Source organism: Hyperolius riggenbachi, chromosome 7, assembly GCF_040937935.1.
Source record: "Hyperolius riggenbachi isolate aHypRig1 chromosome 7, aHypRig1.pri, whole genome shotgun sequence".
Classification (NCBI taxonomy): Eukaryota; Metazoa; Chordata; class Amphibia; order Anura; family Hyperoliidae; genus Hyperolius; species Hyperolius riggenbachi.
The window spans coordinates 250754868-250774725 of NC_090652.1; the positions used below are offsets into that span (position 1 = coordinate 250754868).

General features: G+C 43.8%; 1 protein-coding gene across 7 annotated transcripts in view; it reads left to right on the forward strand.

Annotated features, from left to right (window-relative positions):
- Nucleotides 1-19858, forward strand: part of MAP3K20 (mitogen-activated protein kinase kinase kinase 20) — a 291544-nt gene that overhangs the window by 55789 nt on the left and 215897 nt on the right. Inside the window, exon 1 of one of the 7 annotated variants that reach the window (XM_068245493.1) lies at nucleotides 14909-15244. The exons of the other annotated variants lie outside the window; for them this stretch is intronic. The gene's annotated coding sequence lies outside the window, so the exon portion shown is untranslated. Of the gene's footprint in view, nucleotides 1-14908; nucleotides 15245-19858 lie in introns of those variants that run through there. 7 annotated transcript variants of the gene reach the window in all.

Consider the following 19858-nt stretch of genomic DNA (forward strand, 5'->3'; position numbering starts at 1 on the left):
CTCCAAAAACTGTCCGGCTCAGTCAGTCACCGGCCACTGCACATATACCGCACCTGCCACACATGTCTTCAATCGCTCCTGCAGCTTGGAGCGTACTGAGCATGCGCAGTAGCAATTTTTACTTGCTGCACAATGACATAATGCTACAGGAGCTTGATGGAGGTGGGTGACACCGGTCTGTGCATGTAGTATTTAGTGACAGCAGAGGAAGAGAAACACTGTGTGTGCGCCTCTGTGCATAATACCTAATCTCTGTAGCAGAGCTTTGCTGCAGAGAGCTTGCTTTTTCAACCCATACTTGCAGAACACATGGACAAGGGCAATACATCACATTGATGAATAGTAGAAAAAAGTCCACTGCGCTCTCACTTCAATCAGTATAACCTAGGAATAGTAGACAAACTGCACATCGCGTAATCCTGTATTCACCAGCAATACGGTATGGTTCACTGAAGCATCCAAGTGAAGCATAACATTAAGTGAGAGACCCACCTGACAAAACGAGGTGGTGTGAATCTGGTGAGCATCTGAATACGGGTGGTGGTGTCACTAGTTTTGGGCACTGTGATTCACACTGCACGGGCTGTTTGAAGTTCTTTTTGAAGTGTGTGGACTTGTGAATACAGGATTATGCGATGTGCAGTTTGTCTGCTATTCCTAGGTTATACTGATTGAAGTGAGAACGCAGTGGACTTTTTTCTACTTTTTATCTGCTGAACAGGATCTCTCCACAGCAAACTCATAGGACTCTTTGGTGTTGTAAGAAATTGGTGACTTTTTGTAACGTTTTTTGCAAAGGGGTGGCACTGCCTGTGATATTATATACATCACATTGATGGACTGTCCATAAATTTACTCCAGGGTGCTCTGTCTAAATTAGCTTGGCATAGATGCTGTGGTTTGCATTGTTTTGCCTCTTTCAGGTCCATGGTAAGAAAATAATAATAATAAAAATGGCCATGCTGGTCTGTAAAATACCATTTTAGGGTTGTAGCATGCTTTGGGTTTTTGAACAGGGCACAACAAATACATAACAGTATAGGGTTCCCAGCCAACGGAGCATCAAGCCATTTCCAGTATGGCAACCTATTCTATGTTTAATTGATACTGCCAATAAAATAAAGATACTAGCAGGATGTGCGAGATAAGTCTGTGTGGATCTATTCTTTGTAAATTACTGTTTTTTAAACTCCAAATCTGGTCACCTGTTGTATGTAAAATCCAGTGCATATCTAAATTCTGAATACCCACAATGCAGTGCAGGTACCTCACGGAGCTGCTGAGAGGCACGTGTGGAATGCAGCATGGAAGGTATGTGTAGTTGCCTCCTGCTAGGCAATTAGGGGAGTTTAGTAACTTTATCTGAATGATGTGGTTGCTGTGAATTATAATACATCAGCTGTTCTCTTTGCCGTCTGTAAGAAGTGCCTGTGTATGAATTTCTTTTGTTGGTGTGTCTTTGCAAACATACGGTAGTTGCCTGAGGAAAATATTATTATTGGTTACCTTAGCTATACAGTCGTGTTATCCTCTGTACAGACAAGCTTTGTCTTATGTACCTGAAAAAACACAAGCAATAAGGAGTCTGCCATATCGAATTGGCTTTTGTCCTGAGGGCACTGCGGGGAGCCTTCTGCTTCTCCTCTTTCCTGCATGCAGCAGATTTGAATCCTGCAGCTGGTCTTGCATGCATGTCTGTCTTCCAAGTGGTCTGTCACAATTGGGCACCGATCAACCCTAATGCTAGACACACACCCTTCAATTTCCATCAGATCGATGGGTCAAAGTGATAAATATCAACATTTCCGATCTGCTCCCGATTCATCACTATCAATTTTGTGTTTTGATCTGAAAATGGATCGGACAGGGAATTATCGGTTGGACCCATTGATCTGATGGGAAATTGAATGGTGTGTACTTAGCATAACACTATAAACATTATTGAGCAGGATTTATAGGTAGACATTTTGTTGCTTTTCAAACTACAGAAGAGTCTCGGCTATCTGGCACTGATGTTAAAAATAGGCCTAGTTAGTACAATACTCCGTACCCCACTCTATATACATATCATGAACTCTGTATTAAATGTTAAAGTACAGTAACTTAGAGTACGTTATATTAACGTAAAGGGCAGTAGAACCCAGTCTGTAAAGAGGAACTTTGACCCAGGATTGAACTTCATCCCAATCAGTAGCTGATACCCCTTTTCCCATGATGATAAAGATTTTCCTTTTCTCAAATAGATCATGAGGGGGGTCTGTATGGCTGATATTGTGGTGAAGCCTCTCCCACAGCGTGGTGTCATGACAATGGTCCTGACCGTTTGTTGTTAGTTTTTTTTTTGTTTTTTTTTTTTCCTTGTTGCATTGTGGGAATCAATGGCTTTTTCCAACTGCCAAGCAAGTAATATCTCCCTCTGTGCATAGAGCTCTCAGTAAACTAACATTCCGTACAGATCTCTTGGCAGAACTAAAGTGGCCCCACCTGTGATAAATTGCAGAATGTAAATCTTTCCTCTACCCGAGGAAAGATTTTACAATGGGCAAACACTGACTAAATAAGCTATAAACAAATATTTTAAACAATGAGCCATTTTATTCATTATTTTCACTACACTCCCTCATTATGTACTCTAGAGCCCCAAAAAAACACCTAAGAAGTTGGCCGTCACCATTGTGAGCATTGCCGGCATTTTGTGGTGGTTGGTTGAGAATGCTGGTGAGTTGAGTTCCGAATAACCGGGGACTTTACTGTACAGGTTGAGGGGGTGGTTTGGCCAGGTGTCACGGAACAGCCGTGAGAAACACGGGCGAATTGGAAGCATCCGCACAGTCCCAATTTCTGATCGCTCTCTGGCTACATTTGTGCAGCCATTGCAGTAATCAGAAACCGACTTCCCTGGTTTTTCTTTATTTTTTTTTTAGTAAAGACAGTCCTTTCCCTCCTTCCACCAAAAGGCACGAGCCTGCTGCAGAGTGTCCATGGCTTCAAGCTGTGCTGATGGCCCATCCATCAGATATAGTTGATAAGCAGGATGGCAGAAACAATTTAGTTGGGAAGAAGTCAGACATTCTGGCTCCCCTCCCAGCAGGGGAGCTGACACGTAGCTTGCTGCCGCAAGCTTCAAAAGAAACGTCACCTAGGAATGACCTGCTGTAAATCCCAGATGTACTTCATATTCCATAAACTGCTATATGTGTCATATTTTCTGTATTGCCAGGCTGGCAGGCTCTCCAAACTAACAGAGCATGTAGGGCCCTATCTGGCGATGGTTCTGAGGAAGTTTCAGAACATTCTGAGGTAAAGACTGCCAGTTAGGCAGTTTGAAAGTGCCCTGATGATACCACAGGGGTCCCACCCCTCATGTTTTGGTATCAGACTGCTGGGTAAATCGAGCCAGACCTGAAAATGTTAGTAAATCTGCCCTGACCTGTACGGTTCTGTGAGATAGAGCCCATATATGGTTAGATATGATTTCTGGTCTCCAGGACAAGGGGAGGACTCATCTCATATTCTAAGGGGGTGTGTGGCTCCCGCCCTCACTCCCTCCTACTGGACAAGGGGCATAAGAATGGCAGAGGAGCCAAACTCAGTGTCCTCCACTTTGAACATCTTCCTGAATTGCATCCTTGCCAGCTTGATGACATGCTGGCATCCTGTTTATTTGGACTTTGCTTCTGAACCAAGAACTTTCTGATTTTCCCAGAACGGACATATTTCCATGAAACTAAGTATTTTTTCTCCCTTTCTTTTATTTTTCATACTCGCTATTAATGTTTCAATAATGGTTGATTTTAATAATTATCTGTATATATTAATTATTTATATAGCCGTGAATAAAGACTTTATCAAAGTCATTCACTGTTCCGCTACCCTGCTTATCAGCTGCACAAACTGAACCAGACTTCTGAAGAGACGCTACTGTTGTTTCTAGCCGGACAGAATAGTGTGTTTAACCGTTTTTATTTGCCGTCGCACTCGGTGCACGGAAATCGACGGAACTTGGGCAGCAGCCCGACCAGAAGGGAGCCTGTGAGGTACGGGAATTACAACTTTACACACTATTTCAGGGTATTACTACCACCACCTCTGTTTTCTGAGACAGAGGCACTCACTAACTGGTGCATGATTGGTGTGCTGAAACCGATTGGACGGCAATTTGCGGTCTGACCACTAGGGCTCCTGTGACACCAGGCAACGCTGCTTAGCTGCAGATGGGGGATTATATTGGGATCACTTTGTGTTTTGATCAGGCTGACTGCGCCAGGTGGCTGACTCTCATGACTGGCTGGAAAAAGTGAAAAAAAAAAACTTGACAAAAAGTTGAAGTCTTATTTACTGTATTACGAGTGTGGATCTTGCAGTCTGCTTGGAGTTAAGCTTTTATTTGTTTTAGGCAGTAAGTTTTCATACTGTACAAGGGGCAGATCTGCCAAGCTTTTCCTGGCTAAATAAGGCCGCTTGGCCACCACCCTTGTTTATTTTAATGTGCCAGATTGACAAGGGGAGCTCTGTTACTGGCAGCAGCTTTGGGTACAAGTTTACAAGCATTGGTGCAATGTAATATCCTGAGTGTGATAGGAGAACAGCCTAGTGTCTGCGCACTCTCTCTGATATATTGCAGCGGGATTACATTAACAGCTATCGGCACAACATGTGTACTTTAAGGAAGAGTATGGATGTGAGCGGCCTGGAGAGGATGAAAGAGTGCTGGCACGTTCCTGTAAATATAACTAAAAAAGGCAGCGTGGGACAAAAGAGATCTAAGGAGGAATCCCCTCCCCCCTTTCTTCAGAGTTCACATGGTCCTGCTCACTCTGAAAGGTAAATCTTTGGCTGTAGTGGAGTAAGGGAAAGTTCCACAGCTGGTCTTAAAGGGAACGAAGAGGGATATATATGCTGACATATTTAATTTTAAACCATACCAGTTGCCTGGCTGTCCTGCTGATCATTTGCCTTTACTACTTTTAGCCACAGACCCTGAACAAGCATATGCAGATCAGATGTTACTGACAAGCTGCATGCTTTATTCAGGGATGATTCAGACACTACTCAGGCCTGAATGATCAGCAGAAGGCCAGGCATCGGGTATTGTTTAAAAGGAAATAAATATGGCAGCTTCCATATCCCTCTCCCTTCAAGTTCCCTTTCAATGAAAACTGAAGATTCACCAGATACTTTTTTTTTTTTTTTCCACTGTACACCTCATTTAGTCACATAATGTCATTCGAAATGTTCACTTCAGCCGCCAATCAGAAATTTACAGTAGAAGTCTATAAAATGAAAGCGGACCTGAATTCGGAACTTCCTCTCTGCTTTAAAAAAGATAAGCAACAGTATAATAACCTTTAAATTAAAAAAAAAACAATTTCTTTGTTACAGCTGATACAAAACCTGCAATAAATCTGTAGTGTCTACTTCCTGCTTTCATGGAAGCAGGCATATTGTTAACATCCTGTGTTAGCAAATTAGCTGCTTTGCCGTGGCAGCCCAGATTCCTGAGCTGAGAAATCAAATTAGAGTCACATATGAGGGGGAATTAGGCTAAACTCTCAATACATACAGGGTGTATTTCTGTTTTCCTTCTATCCTGTGCAAGAGTTCAGGTCCAAATTCTTCTTGAGGTAGCCAAGTGGTTACATTGTTCTGAAACTTTAAGTCCAGTCCCTAAGTTATTGCCATGCTTATCGCTAAAGCTGGATTAACTCAGTGTGTTGCACAACGCAAGCATTAATGAGTGAACTGCAATGGAGACTGGATATAAAGTGTGAACAGGCCCATAGAGTTGTATGGGCAGTGAGTTGGTATGCAGAATTTTTCTGTGATGCAACAGACTGAGTGTGAAAGGGCCCTAAATGCAAATTTAAAGCTCTTTCAATTTCTATTGCCCACAGAGATCAGGGCCCATATGCAATTTACCTTTTCTCCTGAGTTTTCACCTAGGTTATATTTTTACAACTTGTCATAAAATGCCTTTTAAGCCACCAGCAAGCAAGAAAATACTCAAAATAAATTTGTTAGTACTTTTACACTATTTTTGGGGTACTTTTTCATTTGAAAAATGCTGAAAAATTAGTTTAAAGAGAAGATGAAAATTATCTCCTAGGAGATAACTCAGGTGAAAAAGTTAATTGCATATGAGCCCAGGACTCTATCACTCGGGCAACAGTCCAGGGCTTACTTCTATACAGAGATGAGATGTCACTTAGAGACTAGCGAAGCATCTGTTACTATGGTGAGAGGAGGAGGTGGGATCTAAGCCACATGCTCGCACTCCTGCAAGGTCTCATGGGATGTAGCTTGGGAATCGTGCTGGAGGTTCACCTCTCTGTGTCGAGTAAAAAGGGTGCGGCCGAGGACGTTTGGGCAACACCATAGGCCATAATATGAATTACGGCTATAGTGACACTCAGTAAGTAATTTGGCCACCAGCCATAGGTGGAAGCCGAATTGCATCTTACCCCCATTGTACGGCTCCTTGAGGGCTGGAACCCACTAGATCGATTTTTTTGAGCGTTTAGGGAGCGGTTTCCCTAAACGCTCTGCCAATGTAAATGGATGGTGCAAATACCACAGAAGCTATTGCGATTAGCAAAATCGCAAACGCAGGACATGCAGCGTTTTAGCGTTTGCGCTTCAATGTACTGTATATACTCGCAAGCAAGCCGACTTTTTGACCCCCAAAAAGTGGGTCAAAAGTTGGGGGGTCGGCTTGCTTGTGAGTCATGTGATAGAAATGAAGCGCCCCCCCCCCCCGCTTCCCTATTACCTTAGCGCGCGCGCCACTTCTATTCCCCTGTCCTGCTCGTTATCCACAGCAGCGTGCCCCACGGCGGCTGCTGTGTGATGAGGGAGGGAGCAGTAGAGAAAGAGAGCGGTTCCCATAGTAATGGCGATACACATCGCCGCTACAGGAAGACTATCTCTCTACGGCTTCCTCCCTCATCACAGCAGCCGCCGTGGGGTGCGCTGCTGTGGATTACGAGCAGGACAGGGGAATAGAAGCGGTGCCGAGCTAAGGTAATACCAGCGATAGTCGTGGGGGAGGGGAGGGAGCGGGGGTGCACTATACTACCTATACTGGGCACTATACTAGCTATACTGGGCATTATACTGGGCACTATACTAGCTATACTGGGCACTATACTAGCTATACTGGGCACTACCTACCCATACTGGGCACTATACTAGCTATACTGGGCACTACCTACCCATACTGGGCACTATACTAGCTATACTGGGCACTACCTACCCATACTGGGCACTATACTAGCTATACCGGGACACACTGGGGGGATCACACGGGACAGCATTTTCTACCCTCGGCTTATGAGGGTCAATCATTTTTTCCTGTTTTTTTTTTCAGGTAAAAGTTGGGGGGGTCGGCTTATATGCGGGTCGGCTTGCTTGCGAGTATATACGGTAAAGTATATAATTACTGGCGTAATCACTCATCAAAACTTGCACGGAGCGATTTTGCTAGCGTTTTAAAGTTAATGTACACTGGTCCTTTCAATTATTTTTAATTTTGTTACAATCAGACTTTAAACCGCTAATCGCTACACCACCGCTGGCAAATTGATTACACTTGCTAAAATCTCTCCCTAAAACGCTCTGGAAATCGCTTACAAACCGCTCATACAAAACGCTAGTGATTGCGATTAGCTATAGCGTTTTTTTAGTGGGTTCCAGGCCTCAAGGGGGAATAGTAATTAATGCTGCTGGGAAATTGCCCCAGCAGGGTGAGCCATTTTTTGGCTTCACCATGTGCCCAAATATCTTGGCGCCATTTTTTCCATGTATGCCTCCCTCTGGTGATGTGTGGCTCGGGAAACGGTCATGGCTGAGACAGTCAGGCTTCCATAGGTATACCTTTCAGATTAATTTGCTGGATGGATTGCGGTCAGAAACTGGCACTGGGAAGATAAAAGTTCCAGATTTTTATTTTTGACCTGTATGATATCATCATTGCAATTTTGTAATGAAAGTGTAATTTCATTCAGCCGGTCTTTACTTCAGACTAAACTTCAGCTAAACCACCAGCTGACATGAAAAGCAGCTAGAGTGACTGCATAGACTTTCATACAGTTTGCACAGCTCCCAGGGAGCCCTGAAACCCGGAGTGATGTATTAAGCAGATCTTAACTTACAGATCATGAAGCTGAGATTTGCATTGCGGAATGCCCCGAGATCCTGGGCCCCCATTGAGATCTGGCAGGTGTGCAATAGAACAGCCAGGTACTTCTAGGTGCTTGCTTTGAAGGTGTGTATGGGGCTATAAACTACTTTATATACGTGTATAGTACTGGAACGTCTTCCTTTGCTTTCCAGAGAACACTGATCTAATCGCAGCATAATCCTAATCTGATTCTTCTAATATGGTTCTATTCATCTCCACTAAAAAATGTTTAGCTTGTCTTTTCGTATTACATGTGAATACTTCATATCCAGTGCAAACAGTCAGTTTGGGGGGGGGTAGGAGGACAGAGGCTGGGGTTCTTTGCAATATTGAGTGCAGTTACCGCCACGCACCGACCAAACATGCTTGTCACGGCACCTATTTTTTCATTTGATTAAAATTATTGTATCAGATAGTCGATCGGGCTGCAAAATCGATAGATGCATGGCCAATTTACACATGTCTCAGCAGGATCTCGGTGTAATAGCAGGAGGGCTGAAAAAACGAAGTATACAGGACTTTTTCTCCCTATGGGTAAATATTGTTAGATTAGGGGTCAGAAATATTTGGATAGGGTGAGAAATGGGTCCTAATTCAGTCAGTCATGCAAATAGATAGGATTTAAAACATACCTGAATCAGAATAAAAGTAAAAAAATAGATACTTCAGTAGTAGGAAGTCTCTCCATAGTTCAAAGGCTTCCCAAATCCTCCTCAAGCCCTCCGTTCCAATGATGGGTCCCTCAGCACGTATTGGACATGTACAGTTCGGTCCATAAATATTTTGAAAAGAGAACTTTTTTTTCTCATTTTGGCTCTATACATTACTTCAATGCTTTAGTTGCCTCACATTTTAATTCAATCGTTTTTTTCACTCAACTGAACTCTGCACTTCAACTGCATCTGAGTTGTTTCATTTAAAATTCATTGTGGAAGTGTACACAACCAAACTTAGACAAAAAGTTGTCTGTCCACATATTTATGGTTTTAACTGTAAATATACAAGAATTATATTGTGTGTATATATCATACTTTTTCCCTTAAAGCATATCCCAGCTGAACAGGTATGTTTTCAAATGGAAGCATCAAAGATGTGTCTGCATCGGTGCTGAGGCTTACGGCTCCTCCCGATCACTCCTGAGAGGCTCCATTCCCGTGTAAAAGGCCCGTTTGTGGTGGCGACCACTTGGCTGAGTCGCCGACCTTGAACCTAAAGGTACTCAGCTGTGAACGTGCAGTACGTTGGATCCACCCCTTTTGTACTGCGGTGTGGATGGGAGTGCATACCGGGCACTCAGAAACTAGGGGAGCGCAGTCACACAAGGGGTGCATCGGACATACTGCACATGCACATCCGAGTACATCTGAGTTAAAGAGCTCAGCCAAGTCACGACCCCTAATGGGGCCTTTTGCAGGAGAACATAGTGTCACGAGAGTGATCGGGAGGAGCAATAAGCCCCAGCACTTGCACTCGTGCACATCTTTCTAGCCTCCATTTAAATAGACTAAAACTTCCCCCCCACCCCTACACACATTGTTTTTTTTTTTTTTTAATGAATTGCAGTATAAGGCACAGCTATCTTTTTTGAAACAACCAAATGAAGTTTAAGAATGCGGGTGAGATCAGGTCACAGTAAATGATTTGTGAGCATGACTGTAATTAGACTGAGTGTACTCATTTACCACGACCACCATATAGAGTAAAGCTTATGTGAGCACGATGTATAACAGGCGGCGACAATAGAAGTGAAACGTTTCTGGCCAAGAAAGACGTTCTGCCCATTTATTTCCAGAAGAGTTTATGAGGATTCAACGAACATTTTGAAGAATGTTATTTTACAATGTTTGCATAGTTATGAATGGAAGGGTTTTTATGTATGCTCCTGCGGCAGTGGCCTTGCCATGCTATGTATTCTCGGGAAGTGAATGGTAAATATTACTGGGAAGGGCTTTTTATCTACAAGCCAGCAAGCAGATCTGCTAATTGGACAGCACTGGCCAGAAAAAACACAATTGAGGCTATGACATGGGAACATAGCCTTCTAGTGAAGGAGATGAGACTTGTATTTATAGGCTGTTGATGTACAGTATGGAAAAATGAATACAGTACAGAGAAAAAGTATGTGAACCCTTTGGAATTGTATGGATTTCTGCACAAATTGGTTGTAAAATGTGATCTGAACTTCATCTAAGTCACAACAATAGACTATCACAGTCTGCTTAAGCTAATACCACACAAATAAAGGTTTCCATGTTTTTCTTGAACACCATATAAACATTCACATGCAGGTGGAAAAAGGATGTGAACCCTTGGATTTACTAACTGGTTGGACCTCCTTTGGCAGCAATAACTTCAACCAAACATTTCCTGTAGTTGCAGATCAGACGTGCATAACGGTTAGGAGTAATTTTTGACCATTCCTCTTTACAGAGCTGTAAAGCCTTAGTTCAGCAATATTATTGGTATGTCTGTGTGAATTGCTTTCTTGAGGTCATGCAACAGTATCTCAATCGGGTTGAGGTCAGGACTCTGACTGGGCCACTCCAGAAGGCGTATTTTCTTATTTTTAAGCCATTCTGTTGTTTATTTACTTCTATGCTTTGGGTCGTTGTCCTGTTGCAACATCCATCGTTTGCTGAGCTTCAGCTGGTGGACAGATAGCCTTAAGTTGTCCTGCAAAATATCTTGATAAACTTTCGTATTAATTTTTCCTTCCATGATGGCAATCCATCCAGGCCCTGACTCAGCAAAGCAGTCCCAAACCATGATGCTCCCACATCATACTTCACAGTTGGGATGAGGTTTTGTTGTTGTTATGCTGTGCCTCTTTCTCCACACATAAATGTTGTAGGTTTTTTCCAAACAATTCAACTTTGATTTCATTTGTCCACGGAATATTTTGCCAGAACGAGGGGTCTGGTGTATGCACTAATTTGCCCTTGTCAGCGTATGTATGTGGGTGAAACCACTAATATGCTCAAGGATCGTTATCAGGCCCACTGCAGGTCCGTCCATAGTGGTGAGGGTTGCCCTAGAGTAATTGAGCATATGCGGGTGGCCCACAATAGCGATGTGACTAAGCTTAGGTTCCTAGGTCTTGAACAAGTCAGGCATGATAGAAGGGGTGGAGATTGGCATCGTAGGCTTTTGCAGAGAGAGAGTTTTTGGATCGCATTTTTTGACACTACTGGACCATTGGGTCTAAATGAAAAGAATAATTTATCAGTATTCATCTGATTGGGGTGTTTGTATTGTAATGATTTTTTAACTGTACCTTCCTTTTGTTTAATTTCACTTTATGTACTGTGCCAATATGGTTATTACGGCTAATCTTGGTCATCTAGAAAGGTAGAATCATGTGGAAGTGTAGAGTTAGTCTTTCCAAGATATGTGTTACCTACTGCCGTCTATCCATGTAATTTTGACAATTGAATTCAGATTTTGAATGAATTACCTGTGAGCAGCTGCAACAATACACTCATTGCTCTCATCTAATTTCAGTGGTGGTTGTAACAATTTATTTTAGCCACTAGGTGACAGCGGTGAGAGATTGTGATCTATGGGTCAGTTATCGTTTTACTTTCTGGAGTTTTGCTGCCCATGTGTGGTCAGCTGTAGTAATGCATGTGAAGTGCCTGGTTGATGCGGCCGCATCCACCTATATACCATGTGGCGTACCATGCAGCGTTTTTTCCGCGTTCTCCTGACGATAATGTGGCATTCAGATGCGGCTTTTTGGCCGCGTCCGCCCGCTATACACTTTTGGCCCCTGCCGGATATGACGCACATGCGACTTCCGGTTTGCGCTCCGATGGACGGAAGTGTTTGGATGGCGTGCGTTCCACAGACGAACGGCGCGCCCCTGAGCCATGGATCCCAGCTGCTCTTTCAGGTACTGTTTTAGGCACCATATTTAAGGGGGGATTTTGCATGGGGTGTTTGTCCTGATGATGCGCCACAGCAGATAGCGGCACGAAACGGCTGTCGACCTCCCCACCAGCCAGTACCTCTCTCTGGTCTTTTGGGACTGTGTAATGTATGCCTTTTAATTTTTCCAATAAAGCAATAAGTTTTATACAGGGATGTGCAAGGCCTTCTTTTTCTTTTTCCTTTTCAATTTTTGCCAGAACTGCTGTGGAACATCCAGGTGTTCTTTTGCAAACGTTAAACATGCAGCAATGGCTTTTTTTTTCCGGACAGCAGTGGCTTCCTCTGTGGTATCCATGAAATTTATTCTTGTTTAAACTGAACCAGAGAGGACGAAGAAAAGCTTGTATACATACCTGGGGTTTTCTCCAGCCCCATACGCCTGGATCGCTCCCACGCCGCCGTCCTCCACTTGCTGGAACCGCCGGTACCGGGTCCCGTCATTGCCGCAAGTCGGCCGGCGGACGTGGCCAATTCTCCGCATCACAGGGGGCTCCCTCTATACAGGTACGCGTGCGACTGCCTACTACGCAGCCGCATGCGTACGGGTATGGAGGGAGCCCCTGTGATGTGGACAATTGGCCGCGTCCGCCGGAAATGACGGGCCCGGTACCGGCGAATCCAGGAAATGGAGGATGGCGGCGTGGGAGCGATTCAGGCTTATGGGGCTGGAGGAAGCCCCAGGTATGTATACAAGCTTTTTTCTATTTCAACGCAGCATTCCTCTCTGGTTCCCTTTAATGTTCTACATATCGTAAATTCGCCAGCAGGGATTTTAGCATATGCCAGAGACTTTTGTAAGTCTTTAGTTGATGCTCTAGGATTCTTCTTCACCTCATTGAGCATTCTGTGCTGTGCTCTTGCAGTCATATTTACAGGATGGCCACTTCTAGGGAGAGTAGTAGCAGTGCATTAGTTTCTCCATTCATTAACAATTTGTCTTACCGTGGACTGATGAACAGTCTTTTGGAGTTACTTTAATACCCCTTTCCAGCTTTATGCAAGTCAACAATTCTTAATCTTAGGTCTTTTGAGAGCTCTTTTGTGCGAGGCATCATTCACATCAGGCAATTATGCTTCTTGGGAAAAGCAAACCCAAAACTGGATTGTGTTTTTATCGGACAGGGCAGCTGTAACCTACACCTCTATTCTCATCTCATTGATTGGACTCCAGCTGGCTGACGCCTCACTCCAACTAGCTCTTGGAGGTGTCATTAGTCTAGGGGGTTCACATACCTTTTTCACCTGCACTGTGAATGTTTACATGGTGTGTTCAATAAAAACATGGAAACATTGAATTGTGTTATTAGTGTAAGCAGACTGTCTATTGTTTCGACTTGAAAATCAAATCACATTTTATGACCAATTTGTGCAGAAATTCATATAATTTAAAAGGGTTCACATACTTTTTCTTGCTACTGTAGATCTCAAATTTAATGCAAACCTCTCACCAGCATAGCGCTGTAGCTTTTTACATTACTCAGATATAATATAGCTGTTGTCCAGTGTCCACTCTCATTCCTGATACTGTTTTTATAAATTAATTTAATTAGGAGAGAACCCACTAAATGGACAGCAGATGACGGTGAAAGAATTTACTAATATTAATGGTCCGATTGTAGTATACTTCTGGTTCCTGTGTTTTTGTTACGTTATTGCTAAATAACTAAAATTCATAAAATCAAAGCAGTAACTGGTGAAACTATATTCTGTATCAAATGTTATTCTTCCAGTACAATACTTGTCTGAGGATGTTGTCTTTGTGAGACAGTTCAGAACAACCTGGAGGAGGGGAAAGGAGAAGAGAGCAATGACTACACTGACTACAGAAAGTATATGGAGGGCAAAATGGGTGCTCACTAACTCAACATCTGCAGAAGGTCAATAAAAGGGATCATGTGTGCTCATTGTACTGAATAGCCATAAGCATGCTGTCCATTGAAAACTGAGCTGCCATAATAAAATAAAAAAAACAACCCTAACAACCCTGTCCGTGTGTGTTTAAAGGCTGGATTAGACGGGCGACTGCTGGGATCCTCCTTCACTGTTTAATGCCGGCGTAGATGGTGTTTGCATCCCCCTAGAACTCAAAACTCACTTAATCGTTGGCAACTAGCTAGCGCACAGAAAAGCAATTGGCCGTAGCGAAGTAAGCCCGCTTGTAGCCGGCCGTCTGATCTGGCCGTAAGTGTGTCAGTGGCCAGTAACCCTTTAATCCAACCGCTTAATGCAACCACAACTTCCAGACTTACATTTGCAGCCTGATCAACATGATAAAATACATCTAACCAGTAGCTGTCCTACCCACAATACTTCATATGCTGCAGTAAAAAAAAAAAATTCCTTGCAATATCCACTGATTTTAAAAAGTCTGTCAAGCCCAGTCCCTGCTGTTTAATTGGCCAGCTACTTATTGATCAGCAGTTACTGCGCTCTACTGGCATTGGATATAAAGCTTTAAAGTGCATTTCAGTTTTTTCTCCTGTATACTGTGAAGCTTTGAAACTTGGGTTTGCACCTGGATGGTAAGCTTTCCTAATCCTTGCTATGATGGCTCGTTCACCAAGTGATAAATGATGGAGACAGACATTATTTTGTACAGCTAAATAAAGCACAGGAACATGACCCAGTCATCTGCTAGAGACGTAAGCCCCCATTCTTGGAAGCACAGCTCATGTACATGGAGGGCTGAGTCTTGTGCATAGCATCCTGTAAACTCTTGTAAATAACGGTATAGATAAATGTGTGATCCAGTCAGGATGACCAGCAGGGCCTCTAGGATGTGTCTTGGGCAGATAACTCCTGTAATGCATCAGATGGGGATCTGTCCCTCAGCACTATAATGAGGTTAATGATCTAGAACGTTCTTGTGTTAGGCTATATTGTGGAGTGAGCGCAGCGTTGGGATATGGCGTGCCTTAGATTCCAGAACAGCTATGCAAGCTGACAGTTGGAAGTGTGCTGGCCAGTCATCGGGACTTAACTATTGTGGATCTACGGGAAGGCGATTCCTTCTGCTATTGTGCAGGGACATTAGGATCTTCATGTACTGATGTGTCCCTAGGGAGAGGAGACCACAGGATCTCATCCAATAGACCTGATTAAAGACTTTTAGTTCCCGTTGGACACTATTCAAACGTAAGTGTATTTAGTTTTGCTTGAGGTATTGTTTTTGGCAGAGTTTGCACTAGTTACTTGGACGTTGTCTAGGAGATGTTTGAAAACATAACGAAAATTTGTCATGTTGAAAGGAACCTGTATAAAAAGCAGAATAGCTCAATAGGCTGTAGTCATGCAGGAAGAAAGGCAAACTTGCCAAAAAGAGAAACAAGTTTGTCCAAACTTTGCAAGTAACACCGTCTGTTTTTTCTTTCTCTGGTTCTCTTGTGTCCATCATCCAGAATGGCTGGTTTACGCATAGAGTGAGATGTCACTAGCTGAGCTTGCATTTATTTATGCTCTAACTATTGATTCCTGCATAAATTTTGCCTGAGCCGACTAAGCCGTTCACACTTGCGTTTTGGCATGCAAACGGACCAGATCGGATCAGGACCAGATCCGGATCGGTACCGTATGGTTCCGATCTGGATCCCGGTCCATTTGCATCAGGAATGTATCAGGCTGCCATCCGTATTCGTGTGGTAAAAACAGCGAAATTACTAATAAAATTGTTGGGGTCAGCAGAAGGTGCACCTGGTGCACCTGTAGAATCAGGTCCTCCGCTGTTTAGGCCTCACCTCCACCTACAACATACTGCCAAACAGCTCCAGCACGTTAGTCACTGCTGCTCCACTGCTGCCCATGTGTCCCTATCTGAAATGGCCGCTAGAATACGCATAGGAAGTGGGGTAGAACGTCAGGTGTTTGTATCCTGTGTGTTCTGTGCTTTCCGTTCCCCATAGGTTTCTATTTCCGGATGGTGCAGTCAGGCTCCGGTCCTGGTGCGTGGGCCGGATGAACTGGACCCGAAAAATAGCGCATGTTGGAAAAGTGTCCGGATCCGATCCGGCTCAGTTCTGTACGGAACGTCCGCATAGACTTTGCATTGCTATGCGGAACGTAAGTTCCGTTTGTACAGTATACGGTCCGCATCCGATCAGGCGGATCCGGACAGGGAACGCTAATGTGAACCAGGCCTAAGGGCTGGTGCACACCAAGAGCGCTTCTGAGTGCTTTTTAAAATGCTTGCGCTTTAAAAAGTGATTGGCTAATGTATTTGAATAGGATGAAGCACACCAGAGCGATGTGCTTTTTTCCCTAACGCAAACGCTGGTCCTGCAGCATTTTTGCTGATTTCTGAGGCGATTCAGCCTCAATGTTAAGTATGGGAAATTGGAAAATCGCTTTGAAAAATGCTTGACCAGAGCGATTTTTCCAAGCGTTTTTACAGAAGCTGTTCAGTTACAGCTCTACTGTAACAATATAAAAACGTTACACCAAAACGCTCCAAAAATCGCTAGGCATGCTTAGAAAATCGCTGGGCACATGCCTAGAATCACCATAAAAATCACTTTAAAAATCGCTAGGCGTTTTGCGATTACGCTAGCGCTTTTTGGTGTGCACTGGGCCTAAGTTGTTTCTATTGCCATTTCTACTGCTTGCAACATGACTGTCAGAGCCACAAATACAAGAGGCTTCCTCTGTCAGTGACTTCTCTTCCTCTCCTGTCACTGCAGGCAAAGCAGGGACCATTTCTGTGGTTTATATTTGGGGTCGCTGGTGTGCTGGAAATTTGAGACAGATAAGAGTAAATGAATCATTAAAGGCAGAATTCTGGGTAAAGCTTTGTATTTTATTTTTATTTATTTATTTTTTAGCACAAAGCCTAAAACAATTGAAACAATCAACATTAAAGAGAGTCTGAAGCGATAATAAATCTCGCTTCAGACCTCAAATAGCAGGGGCATGTGTGCCCCTGCTAAACCGCCGCTATCCCGCGGCTTAACGGGGGTCCCTTCACTCCCAAATCCCCCTCGGTGCAGCGGGGGAGCGCTTCCTGGTTGGGGCAGGGCTAACCGCCGCAGCCCTGCCCCACGCGCGTCTGTCAGCGCGTATCTCCACCTCTCCCCCGCCCCTCTCAGTCTTCCTTCACTGAGAGGGGCGGGGGAGAGGCGGCGATGCGCCGCTGATAGACGCGACTGGAGGCAGGGCTGCGGCGGTTAGCCCTGCCTCCAGGAGCGACCAAGTCTGCGACCAAGAGTTGCAGTGGGGGGTTTGGGGGTGAAGGGACCCCCGTTTAGCGGCGCGATAGCGGCGGTTTAGCAGGGGCACACGTGCCCCTGCTAACTTTGAGCTCTGAAGCGAGATTTATTCTCGCTTCAGAGTCTCTTTAAGCCCTTTATAATCTGTATTACCCAATTTGGGGACCTAATAAATGTAAGGCCATCTTAAAGAGAATCTGTATTGTTAAAATCGCATAAAAGTAAACATACCAGTGCGTTAGGGGACATCTCCTATTCCCCTCTGTCACAATTTCGCCGCTCCCCGCCGCATTAAAAGTGGTTAAAAACAGTTTTAAAAAGTTTGTTTATAAACAAACAAAATGGCCATCAAAACAGGAAGTAGGTTGATGTACAGTATGTCCACACATAGAAAATACATCCATACACAAGCAGGCTGTATACAGCATTCCTTTTGAATCTCAAGAGATCATTTGTGTGTTTCTTTCCCCCCTGAGGGGGGAGTGCATAGCAGAACCACAACACTGAAGAACTTGGCAGCCTTCCAGACACAGGCTGACAAGTCTGACAAGGGAAAGATACATTGATTTATTACAGAGACTGTGATAGTACAAAGTGCTGCAGTAAGCCAGAACACATTAGAATAGCTTTTGGAACTTGTAGGATGATAAAAAACAGGATGCAATTTTTGTTACGGAGTCTCTTTAAAGAGAACCTAAGGTAAGAGGGAGAGATAGGGAGGCTGATGTATTTATTTCCTTTTTTTAACAATACACATTGATTGGCTGTCCTGCTGATCCCCTGCCTCTAATACTTTAAGCCGTAGACCCTCAACAAGCATGCAGATCAGATGTTTTTGACAATATTAGCTGCATGCTTGTTTCAGGCGTGTGATTTAGACACTACTGACCAGAAAGATTAGCAAAACTGCCAGGCAACTGGTATTGGTAAAAGGAAATCAATATGGCAGCCTCCGTATGTCTTTTTAAAGGGACTCCGAGCACTTCTCATGGGCATGCCTATAAAACTCCAAGCAGTACTGCAAAGTACTTAAAGATGCATACCTTTCTGTAGCTCGTGCTCTACTCTTTCATTTGATGCCTGAATCGCCGTTCTATACCAAATGGTTTTCATTCGATTTCAGCCATCTCGGCTATGTTATAACTTCTGGGTCACCCCTGTCTTCTCTGATACAGAAGTGCATCACTGAATGAAGCAGGAAGAGGAAGTGACACTCATGGCCATTGCAAGAGGCTTCTCCAGAGGGGTCACAGCACAACTTTGTTGGAAGTCATCTGGCTTAAAGAAATGCCAATGAGAGGTGCTCGGAGTCCCTTTAACATTCCCTGTTTTCCTGACATTCCTTTACAACTCCAGAAATGACATTTTTTTGTTTCCTCCTTTTTTCTTGACAGAGTAAGGTTGTCCACATCCCAAAATCTCCCCCCTGCTCTACGGGGCTATCAACCTTGGAGTACATTTGACGTATAACACTTGGGGGAGGTAAATGGCAGGCCACTCCGTCTCCTTTCCACAGCCCGTCTTGCCCTGCTTCCCACTATGCCACACAATACAGCCTGTGCCTTACAAAAGCATTAGAGAGCTGGTTATTCTGACAGTCATGCCATTGCTCCAGTACAGTGGAGGTGAAAAGAGTAGCATGTGCTGGAGCCTCATGGGGAAATTAGTAAGTCTATGGATTTTTTTTTTTTTTTTTGTGTGAAAAAGACCTGTGTAAGACCTGTGTAATTTGGTGTTCAGCAAGGGGACCCTGAGGAGATGGCCAGTAAAAAACAAACAACTCCTTACTGCCATCAGCTTTTTAAGTACCGCATAATTAATAAAGTAGATACATAGGGGCAGTTCTGTATTTGTGAAAAGCCTGTCTGTTAGAAGCCTAGCCTTCTGCTCTTACATAGTTACATAGTTATTTAGGTTGAAAAAAGGCATACGTCCATCGAATTCAACCAGAAAACAAAGTACAACACCAGCCTGCTCCCTCACACATCCCTGTTGATCCAGAGGAAGGCAAAAAACCCTTACAAGGCATGGTCCAATTAGCCCCAAAAGGGAAAAAAATTCCTTCCCGACTCCAGATGGCAATCAGATAAAATCCCTGGATCAACATCATTAGGCATTACCTAGTAATTGTAGCCATGGATGTCTTTCAACACAAGGAAATCATCTAAGCCCCCTTTAAATGCAAGTATATAGTTTGCCATAACTACTTCCTGTGGCAATGCATTCCACATCTTAATCACTCTTACTGTAAAGAACCCTTTCCTAAATAAATGGCTAAAACGTTTTTCCTCCATGCGCAGATCATGTCCTCTAGTTCTTTGAGAAGGCCTAGGGATAAAAAGCTCATCCGCCAAGCTTTTATATTGCCCTCTGATGTATTTATACATGTTAATTAGATCCCCTCTAAGGCGTCTTTTCTCTAGACTAAATAAACCCAGTTTATCTAACCTTTCTTGGTAAGTGAGACCTTCCATCCCACGTATCAATTTTGTTGCTCGTCTCTGCACCTGCTCTAAAACTGCAATATCTCTTGTGCAGGGGAATTCCACCA